The sequence below is a fragment of the Vicugna pacos genome, chromosome 8 (genome assembly GCF_048564905.1).
Source record: "Vicugna pacos chromosome 8, VicPac4, whole genome shotgun sequence".
Taxonomy (NCBI): Eukaryota; Metazoa; Chordata; class Mammalia; order Artiodactyla; family Camelidae; genus Vicugna; species Vicugna pacos.
This window is the reverse complement of record NC_132994.1, coordinates 1,504,116-1,520,306: the sequence shown is the minus strand read 5'-3', so window position 1 is coordinate 1,520,306 and position 16,191 is coordinate 1,504,116.

The following is a 16,191-nucleotide window of genomic DNA, read 5'->3' as shown; positions in this document are numbered from 1 at the left end:
TTCAAAAACAAGTAGCTAAGGTAGATTATTATGTTAACTTTATGTAAAGAATGTGGCATCCCTTCTTAATATATTAAAATTTTAAATTGTTTTAAAACAATCAACGTTGAAAATTTGGTTAAAAACAGTGGTTTGGTTTTTGTATTTGCGTATTCTCTTACGATGTCACCAGTCCCATTTGCTCTTTCAACAATTATATTTTAAGACGTTATTATACATAAAAATAGGCTCTAGGAATACAGCAGTGAGGACATTTGTAATTCCTACCTTCACCCAGTTTACAAACCAGAGCAACAAACAAATAAACTTGCACTTAGGAAGCATTTAGTTAAAGATGCATATATCTTATCTTCAACACCTCCATTAAAAATTTATGAACCCATCATTTGGAAAAAGGAAAGGAGGTGGATCATATACAGATGGGAGATTTTAGCAAATTTATGAAATTCACAGAAGAGGTGGAGAGGTGGTAACTGGGAATTAGGTCAGAGGAAATCTCCAGCCTAGAATACACAGAGAGGCTTGTCTGTAATGAAGAATCCAGGCGATGCTTGTGACTAAAAACTGCGTCATTCAGTTGAGGGTCAAGTTAGGCAGGAGGCTGAAAACTGGAGGGATAAGGGAACGTCTGTATGTGGAACAGCTGACCACCCGACACGTCCGTCTCCCCAACACTCCAAGTGAAGTATGGGCTTCTACCCAGCACACAGAGGGAATTTCTCTAAAGACATTGAACAATCCTAGAGAAAAACACTTATTTAAAATTTCCCCAGCATAGGAAACTTAAATGCAGGGTTCCCACCACCCGCCCCTGCCAATTACTCTGAAGTGTTTGCCTGTCAGTTAGCACCGTCCACATATACAGACCTACCAATCAGCCTTTTTTAACCACCTTACTTGTAAAAAATGAACAACTAAGATACACCAGAAGCCTGAAGAAAGCCTTCGACATGGAAGAGTGACCAAAATAAACTAACACAAAAACCAACTGAAAGATAAGAAAAGAAAGAAAGAAAGAAAGAAAGAAAGAAAGAAAGAAAGAAAGAAAGAAAGGAAGGAAGGAAGGAAGGAAGGAAGGAAGGAAGGAAGGAAGGAAGGAAGAAAGGAAGGAAGAAAGAAAGGAAGAAAGGAAGAAAGAAAGGAAGAAAGGAAGGAAGGAAGGAAGGAAGGAAGGACGGAAGGAAGGACGGAAGGAAGGAAAAGAAAACAAGCAATGTGGGCAGGGTGTAGCCCAGTGGTAGAGCATGGGCTTAGAACACCTGAGCTCATAGATTCAATCCCCAGTACCTCCATTAAAAAAAGAAGAAAGAAAACAACGAATTCTCCTAATTGTTATTCTCAGAGACCCCTAAAGAAATTGCATACACAAAACGAGAAGAGGGAGCTACAAAGGGAACAACCAGAGAATTAAAATGAGCTCTTGCCTAGGAAATATATTGCTGCCTGAAATGTCATAGGTGGATTGAAAGATAAAGATTCTCCCAGAACACACAGTAAAAAAAGGACGGAAGATGTGAGAGGAAACAGAGACACAGAGAAACAATCCAGGTGGTTCAAACACCTGATTAATATAATAAAATCTCTAGAAATAAAGAGCAGATTAAGAGTAAAATAATGCCATTTGCAGCAACATGGATGGACCTGGAGGTTATCATACTAAGTGAAGTAAGTCAGACAGAAAAAGACAAATATCACAGGATATCACTTATGTGTGGACTCTATAATACAAATGAACTTATTTACAAAACAGATACAGACTCACAGACACAGAAAACAAACTTATGATTACCAAGGGGGAACAGGAGGGTGGAGGGATAAATTGGGAGTTTGGGATTTGCAGATACTAACTACTATGTATAAAATAGATAAACAGGAAGTTTCTTCTGTACAGCACAGGGAACTATATTCAATATCTGGTAATAGCCTATAATGAAAAAGAATATATATGTGTCTAACTGAATCACTATGGGCTGTACACCAGAAATAAACAACATTTTAAACCAACTATACTTCAATAAAAGTAAATAGATAAAGAAAGAGCAGATTAAAAATAGATAAGAGAAATTACCAAATAAACCATTGATGATAAACCTCCAAAGTAAAAAGATTCAAAGTCTCCAAGGAAAAGAAGCCACCGGATAACCAGAGCCATGAATTAAAATAGACCACATTGAGATTCCTCAATTCTAAAATTTTGAAGCACCAAATATACAGATGGGGGTTTAAAACCTTCTAGAAGGAAAAGTCAGGCCATGTTCAGAGAAGACAGAATCATAAGCATGAGCTCTTTTTGTTTTGTTTTGTTTGTTTTGTTTTGTTTTGTTCTTTGGGTTTATCAGCTACAGTGGATCCTGGGAGATAATGAAGCAATGTCATGGCCCTTCTGAGAGACAATGATTTCAGCCCAGGGCTCTATATATGAATGTTGTATCAAATAGAATTAAAAAAAAAATCAGCCATGAGCAGTAAGAAAAATCACCTTTCCAAACTGGCAGGTGAAGGGATGTCTCCAGACAACAACTGTGCTCAGGTTTAGAGAATAAGCACAGAGAGGAAACAGGATGGATGGTGAGCACAGAGCTGAGTGGGGATGACATTAAACGTCCAGCCACGCAGGATGGCTCAGTCGTCACAGCCCATCCTTACAGCCTGAGCAAATCATACTTGCAAATGTCATGCCAGACTCTCTGTTGACCTCTTCATGATACCTTACATAATAAAAACAGATTATTAGACAGTAATTTGCCAATAGCATATGCTATATGTATACACCATATATATATACACTATATTATATATACATATCATCTATATAGGTATAATTTATCTATAGTACATATATAGTATATATTATATGTTATATATAATATATTATATATACAAGGTATGCATATTTATATATTATATGTACAATTTATATATATACACTCAATATTTTATATATAATATATATTATATGTTATATATACTATATATTTTTATATACACACCATTTATATATTATAAGCACAATTTATAGATACACTATATATTTATATAGTGTATATGTTATATATATTAAACTTTTACATATACACAGCATGTATATATTATATGCATAATTTATACAGATATATATCATATGTTATTCATACTATAATGTATACACAACATTTATATATTACATGCAAAAACCATATATATACTACAAATTAGATATAGTATACATTAAATGTTTTAGATACTATATAATAGATGGTATATATATAATATATTATACACACAATTTATGTATATATAAACAATTTATTATATATAGTATGTATTATATGTTATATATACTATACAATTATATATACACACCATTTATACATTATACACAATTTATATATACTACATATTATATAGTACATATTATATGTTGTGTATACTATATATATCCTTTATATATACACATTTATATATGATATACACAATTTACATATACCACATATTATATGTAGTATATATTACATGTTATATATATACTCTATATATTATAAATGCATCATTTATATATGTACACAATATACCATATATACATTTGTGCATTTCATATTTATACATGGTGTGTATATGCATGTGCCTTTTCATGCATAGAAAAATTTAACTCTCCCAGACTTCAGACAATACTATAGAGCTACAGTCATCAAGACAGCATGGTATTGGTACCAAAACAGACATATAGACCAATGGAACACAATAGAGAGCCCAGAAATGAACCCACAAACTTTTGGTCAACTCATCTTCGACAAAGGAGGCAAGAATATACAATGGAATAAAGACAGTCTCTTCAGCAAATGGTGTTGGGAAAACTGGACAGCAGCATGTAAAACAATGAAGCTAGAACACACCCTTACACCATATACAAAAATCAACTCAAAATGGATTAAAGACTTAAACATAAGACAAGATGCAATAAACCTCCTAGAGGAAAACATAGGCAAAACATTATCTGACATACATTTCAAAAATTTTCTCCTAGAAGAAATAAAAGCAAGAATAAACAAATGGGACCTAATGAAACTTACAAGCTTCTGCAGAGCAAAGGAAACCAGAAATAAAACAAGAAGAAAACCTACGGAATGGGAGAAAATTTTTGCAAGTGAAACTGACAAAGGCTTGATCTCCAAAATATATAAGCAGCTCATACGACTCAATAAGGAAAAAATAAACAACCCAATCCAAAAATGGGCAGAAGACCTAAACAAGCAACTCTCCAAGGAAGACATACAAACGATCAAAAAGCACATGAAAAAATGTTCAATATCACTAATTATCAGAGAAATGCAAATCAAAACTACAATGAGGTATCACCTCACACCAGTCAGAATGGCCGTCATTCAAAAATCCAAAAATGACAAATGCTGGAGAGGCTGTGGAGAAAGGGGAACCCTCCTACACTGCTGGTGGGAATGCAGTTTGGTGCAGCCACTATGGAAAACAGTGTGGAGATTCCTCAAAAGACTAGGAATAGACTTACCATATGACCCAGGAATCCCACTCCTGGGCTTGTACCCAGAAGGAAATCTACTTCAGGATGACACCTGCACCCCAATGTTCATAGCAGCACTATTTACAATAGCCAAAACATGGAAACAACCTAAATGTCCATCAACAGGTGACTGGATAAAGAAGAGGTGGTATATTTATACAATGGAATACTACTCAGCCATAAAAACCGACAACATAATGCCATTTGCAGCAACATGGATGCTCCTAGAGAATGTCATTCTAAGTGAAGTAAGCCAGAAAGAGAAAGAAAAATACCATATGAGATCACTCATATGTGGAATCTAAAAAACAAAAACAAACAAAAACAAAGCATAAATACAGGACAGAAATAGACTCATGGACAGAGAATACAGACTTGTGGTTACCGGGGCAGGGGGGGTAGAGGGTGGGAAGGGATAGACTGGGATTTCAAAATTGTAGAATAGATAAACAAGATTACACTGTATAGCACAGGGAAATATACACAAAATGTTATGATAAATCACAGAGAAAAAAATGTGACAATGAGTGTGTATATGTCCATGAATGACTGAAAAATTGTGCTGAACACTGGAATTTGACACAACACTGTAAAATGATTATGAATCAATAAAAAATGTAAAAAAAAAACCAAAATAACAACTACCTGTGCAAAGATTGAAAAAGAAAAAAAAAAAAGAAAAATTCTGGAAGATTACACTCTAAAATTTAAATATGAGTGCTTTTCTCTGGATTTACAAGTGCCTTTCTTAACATCTGAATTTCTCCTCCCCTGAGAAAAATACACATATATTACTTTATGATAAAAATATAAAGAGACATTTAGTTGTTGTCTGATTTATTTTTAAGTAGCATAAACATGTGGTCTTTACTTCACCACTTCTTTTTCCATTTGCTCCTAATCCTTCTGTAATCTAGCTTCTATCCACCAAGGTAAAAATGGTTGCCTAGTAGAATAGAAAAGAAAGAATATATTTTACCAAAGTTGCGCGTGGAAGAACTACTCTTGACCTCTGGGTTTGAGATTTATCTGCACAGTTTAGAAATGAAAAATAAAGCCTTCATTGTTGCAGTGAGATAAAATATTTAGGATTTTAAGATCAGAAACTAAACTGTCATTATTTAAGTCAGCAAAGTATGCTAAATGAATTTTTCCAGCTCTGCAATTGTTTTTGAAACTTTATCACAAAATTCCTCTAACCCAAGTAAAGAATCATTAGTTGGAATATGAGACATACTAAAAATCAAAATAAAATGTACTTAAGCTCTTAATATATAAATTACAAAGTATTTTTTAAACATGATCTACATGAAAAGACCTTTTTCATGTGGAAGAGAGAAATAGATTTGCTGTTGAATATTCTGTCTTCTGCCTCCCTGTGGTTATTTTTTAGTTAACAGTGTGTGGTAAAATCAAACACTTTTTTCAGCCACGCCTGGCTTACATGGATGTTTAAAAGAAAGCTACCCACTGAATTGGAAGTGAAAAGAATATTGATTAAACACAGTGAAATCAATTGGACCTTTTAGCGTTTTAGCTGTTCACTTTCCACTAGCTTTCGAATGGGCTGACTGATTTGGATCAGATTGGCTGCATTTCAGTTTTAAGCATCAAGATCAAAGCCAGTCTTAGGAGGAGTCTTCCAGTATGCAAAGTTTGTCTTCAGGAAGTTTCTAACCTCAGGGGAGACGAGAACATTTCTGGAGCACAGTCACAAGTTGTGCAGTACTTCCCGGGTGGCTTCACATCTGTGTCTTCTCCACTTTCTCTCTACATGGTGTCTCTTTTCCTTTCATCGTGGACCATACATATTGCTAATCAGAGACTGAACAGTCTCCTCCTGACATCGGAAGTCTTGGCTTCAACGCAGAGAGCAGGAGACATTAACACACGCAGGCAGCCTTTCCCACTGCTCCTAAAAGCATTTTTTTTTTTAAATTCATCTGTGTTTGTTACAGCCTGTTAAACCAAATTGTGACTTGGGCACTACATTTCTCATCACAAAACTTGCAGTTACTTTCCAAACATCTTGCTTTGTGGAATATGGTACTATATTCATTGTGAAAATTTGAGGAACCAATTTAATCTGAGCTTCTATCTTGTCATCTCAAAGATGGATTAGAACGCTACCTATCTCATAAATTTGAGGTTTATAGAAGAAACTGCATGTGTAGCTCGTAGCAGAGTGTCTGACGTACAGTGTGGGCTTGATAACCATTAGCTATTTTGTTATTTTGTTTCTTTTGGGGGGAGAGGTAATTAGATTTATTTTATTTATACACACACACACACACACACACATATATTTTTAAATGGCAGTACTGGGGATTGAACCCAGGATCTCACGCATGCTAAGCATGTGCTCTACCACTGAGCTCTACCCTCCCCTGATAACTTTTAGCTATTAAAATTGTCTTTCCCCAAACAACTCAGAAGTGAGGTTCCATTCCCTAACTCTGCTGGTCATGTGTAGCCTCCATCCAGAATTCCCTGATGGTAATACCCTGCATAACTATAATGCAACAATCCAGAAATCTGACATTGGTACAATCCACAGAGCTTATCCAGTTTCCACCAGCACGTATTTGTCTGCACATGGGTGTGTGTGTGTTTGTGTGTGTGTGTGTGTGTAGCTCTATGGAATTTTATCATATGTGTAGATTTGTACAATCATAGCGATCAAGATGCAGACCATTTCACCACCAGACTCCCTTGTGCCACCACTTTCTAACTTCACCCACTCTCCTCACTGCGTGTGCCTAACCTCCAGCTAGCACTAATCTGTACTCCATCTCTATACTTTTATTATTTCAGGGATGTCATATAAATGGATTTATCAGGTATATAATCTTTTGATACTCAGCACAATTCCCTTGAGATATAGCCAAGTTGTTATGTGTATCAATAGTTTGTTCCTTTTTATTGCTGAGTAATATTCCATGGGGTGAAGTTAACACAGTTACTTTAACCATCTGTAAGGAAATGTGAGTAATTTCAAGATTTTGGCTATTAGAAATGAAGCTGCTATAAACATTCATTTAGACCTAAAGTTTTTGTTTGAACATAAGTTTTCATTTCTCTGGGATAAATGCTCAAGAGTGCAATTACTGAATCATAGAGTATATGCATGTTTAGTTTTGCAAGAAATTGTCAAATTATTTTCCAAAATGGCTGGACCACTTTTCATTCCCTCCAGCAATATATGAGGGACCCAAGTTCTCTGCATCCTTATCCATAATTGGCATTGTCACAGTACTCTGTTTTAGCCTTTCTGATATTGTATCTCATTATGGTTTTATCCATTAGGTGTCTGGGGGTCTGAAGTAATATTGGTTTCATATCATGGTATTGGTAATGTGTGTCCTTTTTCACAAAAATCTGTCTGTCTTCCTAGATGCTTGTTAATTTTATTGATCTTTTCAAAGGACTGGCTTTCTGTTTCATCAATTTTCTTAATTGTTTCTCTGCTTTTAATTTCTCAGAATGTCACCTCTTATTTAATTGTTTCCTTCCTTATTCTTGCTTTGTGTTTATTTTTCTCTTATTTTCCAATCTTCCTAATATAAAATCTTAGATTATTTATTTGAGACTTAAAATTTTCTAATGTCAGCGTTTAATACTAGAAATTTCCCTCTCAGCACTGTTCTAGCTGTGTCCCATACATTCTGACATGTTGGGTTTTGTGTGTGTGTATGTGTGTGTGTGTGTGTTTTCATTTTTATTCAGTTCAGTGTATTTTTATGTCCTTTGGGACCTCCTCTTTGACCCATTCATCATTTAGAATGTGTTTCTTAGTCGCCAAGATTTAGAAATTTCCCTGTTATATTGGTTTTTGATGCTAATTTTATTCTACTGTGGTCAGAAAACACATTCTGAATGCTTTTAATTCTTTTACATTTGGTGCAGTTTGCTTTATAACCCAGGATATGATCTGTCACAGTAAATCTTTTGAGGGTTCTTGAAAGAAAGTGAATTCTGCTGTTGTTAGTGAATTCTGCTGCTAGTGATGTGTTCTAGAAACATCAATTAAATCCTGTTGGTTGATGGTGGTCTTGGGTTCTATCTCCTTGCTGATTTCTCTCTAGTTGTTCTTGCAGTTGTTTTAAAAAGGAGGTGTTGAATTCTTCAATCATAATTCTAGATTTTTCTTCTTTAATCTTATCATTTTTTGCCTCACATATTTTGCAGCTCTGTTGTGTGGTGCACACACATGTAGGATTGACAAGACTTTTTGATGGATTGACGCCTTTATTATGTAATGATTATCTCTGCCCCTGGTGATTTTCTTTGGTCTAAATTATACTTTATCTGATATTAATATAGCCATTTAAGCTTTATTTTGATTGATGTTTGTGTATTTTTTTCTTTTTTTTTTTTAATACTTTCAGGCTATTCATATTGCTATATTTGAAGTGAGTTTCTTATGGATTGCATATAGTTGAGTCATGTTTTAATCTACTCTACCAAGCTCTGTCTTTTAATGGGTGTATTTATATCATTTACATTTAATGTGATTATTGATATTTTAAAACTTAAGTCTGGCACTTTGGTTTTTGTTTTCTTTTTTTTTTTTTTTTTTTGCTGTCTTCCTGAGGGTTATTTTGAACATCTTTCAGGCTTCCATTTTTATTTACCAATAGTATTTTTGAGTGTACTATTTGTATAGTATTTTTGGTGATTTCTGTTGATAATAAATTATGCATACATAACGTGTCACAGCATCATGGTTTCACTAGTACTAATAAAGTATAGAAAAATTACCTTCCTCTCTGTCCCTTTATCTTCCTCCTGTATAATATGTCTTAAATATTTTCTCTATATGCATTATAATTCTTGCTTTAATCATAAAATATAAATAAGAAAACTCAATAGAAAAAGTAAAATCTATAGGATTTTTACTCTTTCTCTATTTCTTTCTTCCTTTGTTCCAAGATTCCTTCTTTTATCATTTCTTTTCTATTTAGAAAAATATCATTTAGCCATTCTTTTAGATTAGGTCTACTGGCAACAAATTCTCTTAGATTTTATTCATCTGAGAATATCTTGATCTCCCTTTCATTCCTAAAGTTTATTTTCCCTAAATCTAAAATTCTGTGTTTCATTCCTAAAGTTTATTTTCCCTAAATCTAAAATTCCAGTTCTTTCACTGGATACAAAATTCTGGGTTGAAAACAATTGAAAAATATTGTCTCTCTTCCTTCTGGTTTCTGATTGGCTTCTAATGAGAAATCCACTGTTGTTCAAATTGGTTTTTACCTACAGAGAAGTTTGTTTCTCTCTTGATGTTTTCCAGATTTTTTTTTGTTTTTGTTTTTAGTTTTCAGAATTTTATTGAGTTTGTCCTTTTTGGCATTTTCTCAGCTTCTTGAATCTGTGGGCTTATGTCCCTTTCCCAATCTGAGGGCATGTCATCGGTTATTCACTTGAATATTTTTAAACACCACTCTCTCTCATCTCTCTTTCTGAGACTCTGATAGCACAAATGTCAGATCTTTTGTTATAGCTCCCACACATCTCTGAGATTGGTTCATTTTTTTTTCGTCCATTTTCTTTCTGTTTTCTGTGTTGGGAAATCTCTATTGTTCTTTGTTCAAGTTCAAGTTCTTTCTTCTGTCATCTTCTTTCTGCTGTAAACCCATCAACGTTTATTAATTTGTTAGTTAATTAATTAGTTAGTTCATTAATTAGCTATCATATCTTACAATTCTAAAATTTCTATTTGGTTCTTTTTATATCTTCTATTTAATTTTTTTTTTTTTGCAGAGTCTATTTCGTTGCTGAGAATTTCTATGTTTTTCAACTATTTTAAGCTTGCAGAAACATTATTGTGATGCCTGGTTTAAAATCCTTGTCATATAATTTCAACAGTTGTTTCATCTTGGTATTTTTATCTGTTGATTGCCTTTTCTCATTCAAGGTGAGAATTTTCTGTATCCAAATATGACAGGTGGTTTTCTATTGTATCTGGATATTTTGGTTTCTGTGTTATGAGATGCTGTATCTTATTTAAACAATTTGTTTTAGTGGGCCTCCTCTGACATCATGCCGATGGGAAAGGGAGGCACTACTTCATTACTGTCAACCGGGACTGGACGTCCATATTTCCTGCTGAGCACAGTTGACGCTCCAGGGAAGATGCCTGGATGTTACTGGCTGGCTGTGGGTGGTCAGGCTCACCACTAGCTTCTACAGATAGTACCCGGACTTAATGGGGAGGAACACCTCCTCCTGACGTGGCCTCCACTGACACCATGAGGGTGCAATGGAGTCGGGGCTCGTTAGCTTTGGGAAGGGATGAAAGTTCTGGCTTCCCACTCCACCTTCATGCTTCTACCCCAGGGGTGAGGTGGGCAATGAATTACAGCTTCACAACGGTGGACATTTAGGCTCACCACTCTCCCTTGCTATCAGGGTGGGGATTCAGTCACAGTTTTGTCTTTGGTGTTTGGCTGCAGTAAGGAGGGAGGTTACTGTCTGAAAGTTTTCTATCTTGCTGGGCTCAGCCTTTTCTTATCCTTTGGCTTGAGAAAGTAGACTTCTGTTAGGGTTTTTTCGGTCTGTACCCACTGGAGTCCCCAGGTCTCTCCCCTAGCAGTTAGGGATGTGAGGCAACAAGAAAATCCCAGGGGACTCACCACAGTGCCATTCCTCAGGTCCCCGGGTACCTAGTAGTTCTCCCTCCTGCTTTCCACCTTTCAGGCCCTTCCAGTGTTTATTTAGTATATGATGTCAGGGTTTTTAACTCAGCAGGAGTAACAAGCAGAAGTGCATTTCCTCCAGATCATCCCCAGAGCTGGACTGGGCTTCTCTCAATATGGTTTCAATTGCATTTCTCTAATTGCTAATTATATGATGCATCTTTTTATGTGCTTATCTGTCATTTGTATATCCTCTTTGGTGAAATGTCTGGTCTTGTCTTTTGCCCATTTTCTAGTTGGATTATTTAGGGTTTTTTTTAAGTGTTGAATGTAGAGAGTTCTTTGTATAACCTACATACAAGCCCTTTGTCAGATATACGGTGGGCAAATATTTTTTCCCCATCTCTAACTTGACTTTTCATCCTCTTAACAGACTCTATATCAGAGCAAAATGTTTAAATTTTGATGGAGGTAACTTTTTGTGTGTGTCAAGTTTTGAATACTCAGACCCCACAGACTAAGGGGATCCAGGTAGGTAGCTGTCACACTTAAATATCAGAATCATTTAAGAATGATAATGAGATTTAGGCAATTATAAGAGCTATAACTTCTGAAATATATGAACTTCAAATTTCTTAGAAATATTTTGCTATTTAAAATTAATCAGCTTATTTAGGAGGAAAGAAGAAAGTAAGACGTGAGGGAGATGAAGAGGTACAAACTTCCAGTTGCAAAATAAATGAGTCACGGGGATGAAAGGTACAGTGTGGGGAATATGTCAATAACTATGTGATATCTTTGTATTACACATTGTAACTAGACTTGTGATCATGTTGAATTGTGAACACTAAATCACTATGTTGCATAACAGGAATTAACACACTTTTGTAGGTCACTTATACATCAAAAACAAACACACTCATAGAAAAAGAGATCAGATATGCGGTCACCAGAGGCAGGAGGTGAGGGGAAAGGAAACCGGATGAAGGCAGTCAAAAGGTACAAACTTCCAGTTATAAGATAAATAACTGACCGCTAGAGCTGGAACATCACTCTTCTGCCTTTGGACTGGAATTTATATCCTTGACTCTCGGGTCATCAGGTGTTTAGACTCAGACTTGGAACCACATCACTGGCTTTCCTGAGTCTCTAGACTGCAGACAGAAGACTATGGGACTTCTCAACGCCATAATGGTATATGCCAATTAGTTACATTTATTATAATAAATCAATAACTCTCTCTCTCTCTCTCCAATAGATATCTCCTATTGGTTCTCTAGAGGATCCTGCCTAATGTGAAAAATATAGTTTATAAAAAAGTAATAATGTCTATGATTAATGATAGCCATTAATATGGGACTTTGAGCTCCAAAGTCATTTCACAAAATCATTGTTATCTGAAGGATAATTTGATTCCTAGAGCAAAATCTTCTCTCTGTGAAATAATTTTTAATACAGCCTCACATGTCTAATATATCTACTGAGAATAAAATTTTGGGGGGTAGATTGTACCTCTGGGAATTCAGTATTTCTCCCTGGTTGTGACTTAAAATTGTGTTTGCTCAGCAGTCCCTATTGGTGTCTCCCAACTCCAAATGACTAATAAAGAGCTAGAAAAAGACAAAAAATCACCATGAATAATGGGACTGACAGGACTTTCAGATTAAGATGGTTGAGTAAAGGTATTTGTGCCTATTTTCTCCAAAAAAAAAAAAATAGCTGCCTGAGAACAATGTAAAGTGATGGATCATGCTGGTCTGTCCAGGACTGAGAGGTTTTCTGGGACCCCGAACTCTCAGGTGCTGAATCTGGGAGGGTCTGGGCAAACCAGAATGACGATCACCTGCAAAGAAGAACAAGACAGCCTCTACCTCCAACGAACATAAGAAACTGTCACCCCTCACCCCACAATGAGGAGGCTGGTCAGCCCCAGTGGATACAGTGCAGTCACTGAAGAAAGAGCCCAAGCTTCCCAGCAGTCCAGGAAGTATCAGGGTTCAGGAGCACCGTGTCCTCCAACAGCAGGTGTGGAAAAGGGTCAAAAGTGCTCAATTGCTGCAGTGTGGCCCTGCTCTTCAACCCACCATTATCTGACACTTCTTACCACACTTTAATTCCTCTGAGCCTCACCCACCTCCTTGCAGCAGATGCTGGATAACGATCAACTCTTCGTGAACTCCCACCAACCTCGAGTGTGTGCAACCTAACAAAGCACACATCTCTCACCCACCGCCCTGGGGCCTCTCTGTTGGCCCAGGAAGCCCTTGCCTTACGCTCTGCCTTCCAGGCAACCCCAGGCGGAGAGTAGTGTTTCATTTTCTGGAGAAAGTAAATCGAGATGCTCTGGAACCTGGAAGCTTGAAGAACTGGCACCGAACCCATGGTCAACTCACTAAAGGGAATATGGATCAAAAAGAATATGGAATTGGGTCTGTGTTTTCCATGGAAACATCTCTAGTCTGAGTCTGGAAGTGTTTCTACTCAGAGCGGAGGAGACAGAGGCAGTTTGGCCGGCTGCCTCGGCGCCGTGCCCCTCCCCCTACAGAAGGCGGGGGCGTGGGGGGGAGGGGTAACTCTTTCTCACTAAACATCAAAGTCATCTTGACTGTCATTTCTGGAAAGGGTCTCTTGAACCTCCCTTAGTTGAGATCAGTTCGGCAGGGCCTTTCACTTGAAGGAAGTGGTTGAATCTTGTCCTCGCTGGTGCTCAGAAGGACTCGCCCCGCTTTCGTGTACTGAGTGCACCTCGTGGATTTCTAGCAGGGTGACTTTCCGGAAAGTGAAATTTTTATGTTTTGGCTTTTACGAGGTGACATAGAAATAAATTACATAACGTATTTAAAAACAAAACAAGCTGACAGTAACAACAAGGGGAAAACAGCAAGCAGGCAGGCCCACCTGGAACAGGACGAGAGGCTGACAAGACAAGGGGCGGGAGTGCGCCCGGCCTGGGCCACTGTGTCCCCACGGGATCACCTGGTCGCCCCGGGCCTGACCTCCCCCATGAAGGCCAGGACAGCGTCCGCCCGGCAGAGCCTGCCACCTGCATGCTGGAGCCGCAGGTCCCCAGCCCTGCCTGCGCATCTTGGAGCCCACCCCCCGGACGAGGTCCCTGCTCCGTCAGAGAGAACTCAGGCTGCGAAAGATGCTCATTCTCCGCTCGGCCACTAACGCCCCAACTGCCCCCCTGGCTCTCAGCTCCCCAGTGGAAAGCCCTGTGCAAGTTCAGGCTGATCAGGCGGAGGCATCCCACCTGAACACTCCTGGGAGCGTTTCTGTCCCCTCCAGGCCCAGTGAGTGCCAACATCGCCAGGGCGGCCTGCACGGGGACGTGATCCACATCAGCCAGGACCGCCCGTCTTCCACCTGCACTAGAAGGTCTGCTGGGACCTCGGGGACCAGGAGCAGCTTCTGAGATGCTTCGAGGTCTAAGACCTCCATGGGCATCCTGCGAGGGCATGGAGGAGGTAGAAGCGCCGGGAGTTAGTGAAGAATTAATAAAGCTCAGGTCTTAACAAAAATGAAAAACTCCTCTTCCTCCACATCCCATCTGGTGGAAGTGAGTAAGTGGCCTGTTGTCATCAGTTAGTATTTTTTGTTCCACTCTTTCATCCGGCACAAAAGATGTACACAGCGTGGGAAAGATTCAGAGCATTTGGGGAGCCAGTAGCATGGCTACTTTCGTTGTTCCCACATACATGCACACCAACTCCATTGCCCCCTGGCTAAATCTAGCAGGAAACCCCGATCTCCCCAGTCTAAGTCAATGGCTTCTATTCCCTGAACTGTCCCCCAGTCCAGGGGCTTATGCAGACCCCCAAAGTCTGTCCAATATCCTTGTCTAATTCTTACCCAAGAGGATAAGAGCCTCTGGGCTTTCAGTTGGCTGCTGCCACCCCTGCTGCTACCACATAAGCATCACATCCCCAGGCCCAAAAGGTGCTTCTCTCTCTCCCTCCTCCTCTCTCTTTATTGAGGTTGAATGTCTGGGGAGCCATGTTCACTCCCCGTGAGTTAAGAAAGGAAAACCTTCCAAACTAAGAGACCCTAGTCCCAAGGGACTTTCCAGTTCAACGCTGAGCAGAGAGCATCTCATGCCAGAGCAGAGAAAAACAAAACCCAGGTTCAGCCTTCAGCAGGTCATCAGTTACTTTTATCTTGGCCTGGACTGCCTGCTACAGACATCTTTCCTGATGAATTTAATCAAAGACTCTATTTCAAGGCAAAACTCTGAATGTGGACAAGTCATCCTTCCCGGACCTAGGCTTTTTTCTTCCTAGGAATCGGTCCACAAAAACATCTCGTGAGCGATCCTGGGTGCTGGGGACTGAGTGAGGAGCTCTGTGACTAGAAGGAGGTGAATTAGGATTAATAGCAGCTAGAAAAGATTTCTGGAGAATCTAGAGATCTCATACAGTTTCCTCTGCATCTTTCTTCAGCCTCTTGAAAAAGTTATAAAGGCAATTACGAAGAGGATGCTATTAGCAACCAGGAAATTTAAGAGAAGAACATGATGAAATCTGACTTCCCAGAGGAACTGATTACTAATAGCCTTTCAGCTCGGTACATCTCAGATAAGATCCCTAACACCAAGCCTCTCTCCCACTTTATCTTGAAGAGATCGTGTGCCCACTTTGCTCACCGACTTCATTAGAACCAGACAAGCTTTGGATTCAGAATATATCCCCCCTCTTAGAAGGGACTCTTTAAAGGCTTAAGTGCTTTTCAGCTCCCAGAATGACTTTTCTATTATTTCATTTTCTGTCTCACTGAGTATTTCTCACTTACTCAGTTCTCTAACTCCCAAGAAGCATTCTTTTTTTCTTCCTCCTTGGTTTTTCTTCCCTTGTCGGAAAGAAATCTCACTCCCACAGTTGTTCCCTTCGTTTTCTGCAAGAGTCGAGAGTTCTAAAATTATTTCCTTGTATGTGGTGGTGAGGTCTTTTCCACCTCTAATGAAACTTAAGTTCACAGAACTTAAACTATTGTGACAAAATGTAGTTTTACTGACTCTTTCCTCATTGGTAAAGTTAACTTAAA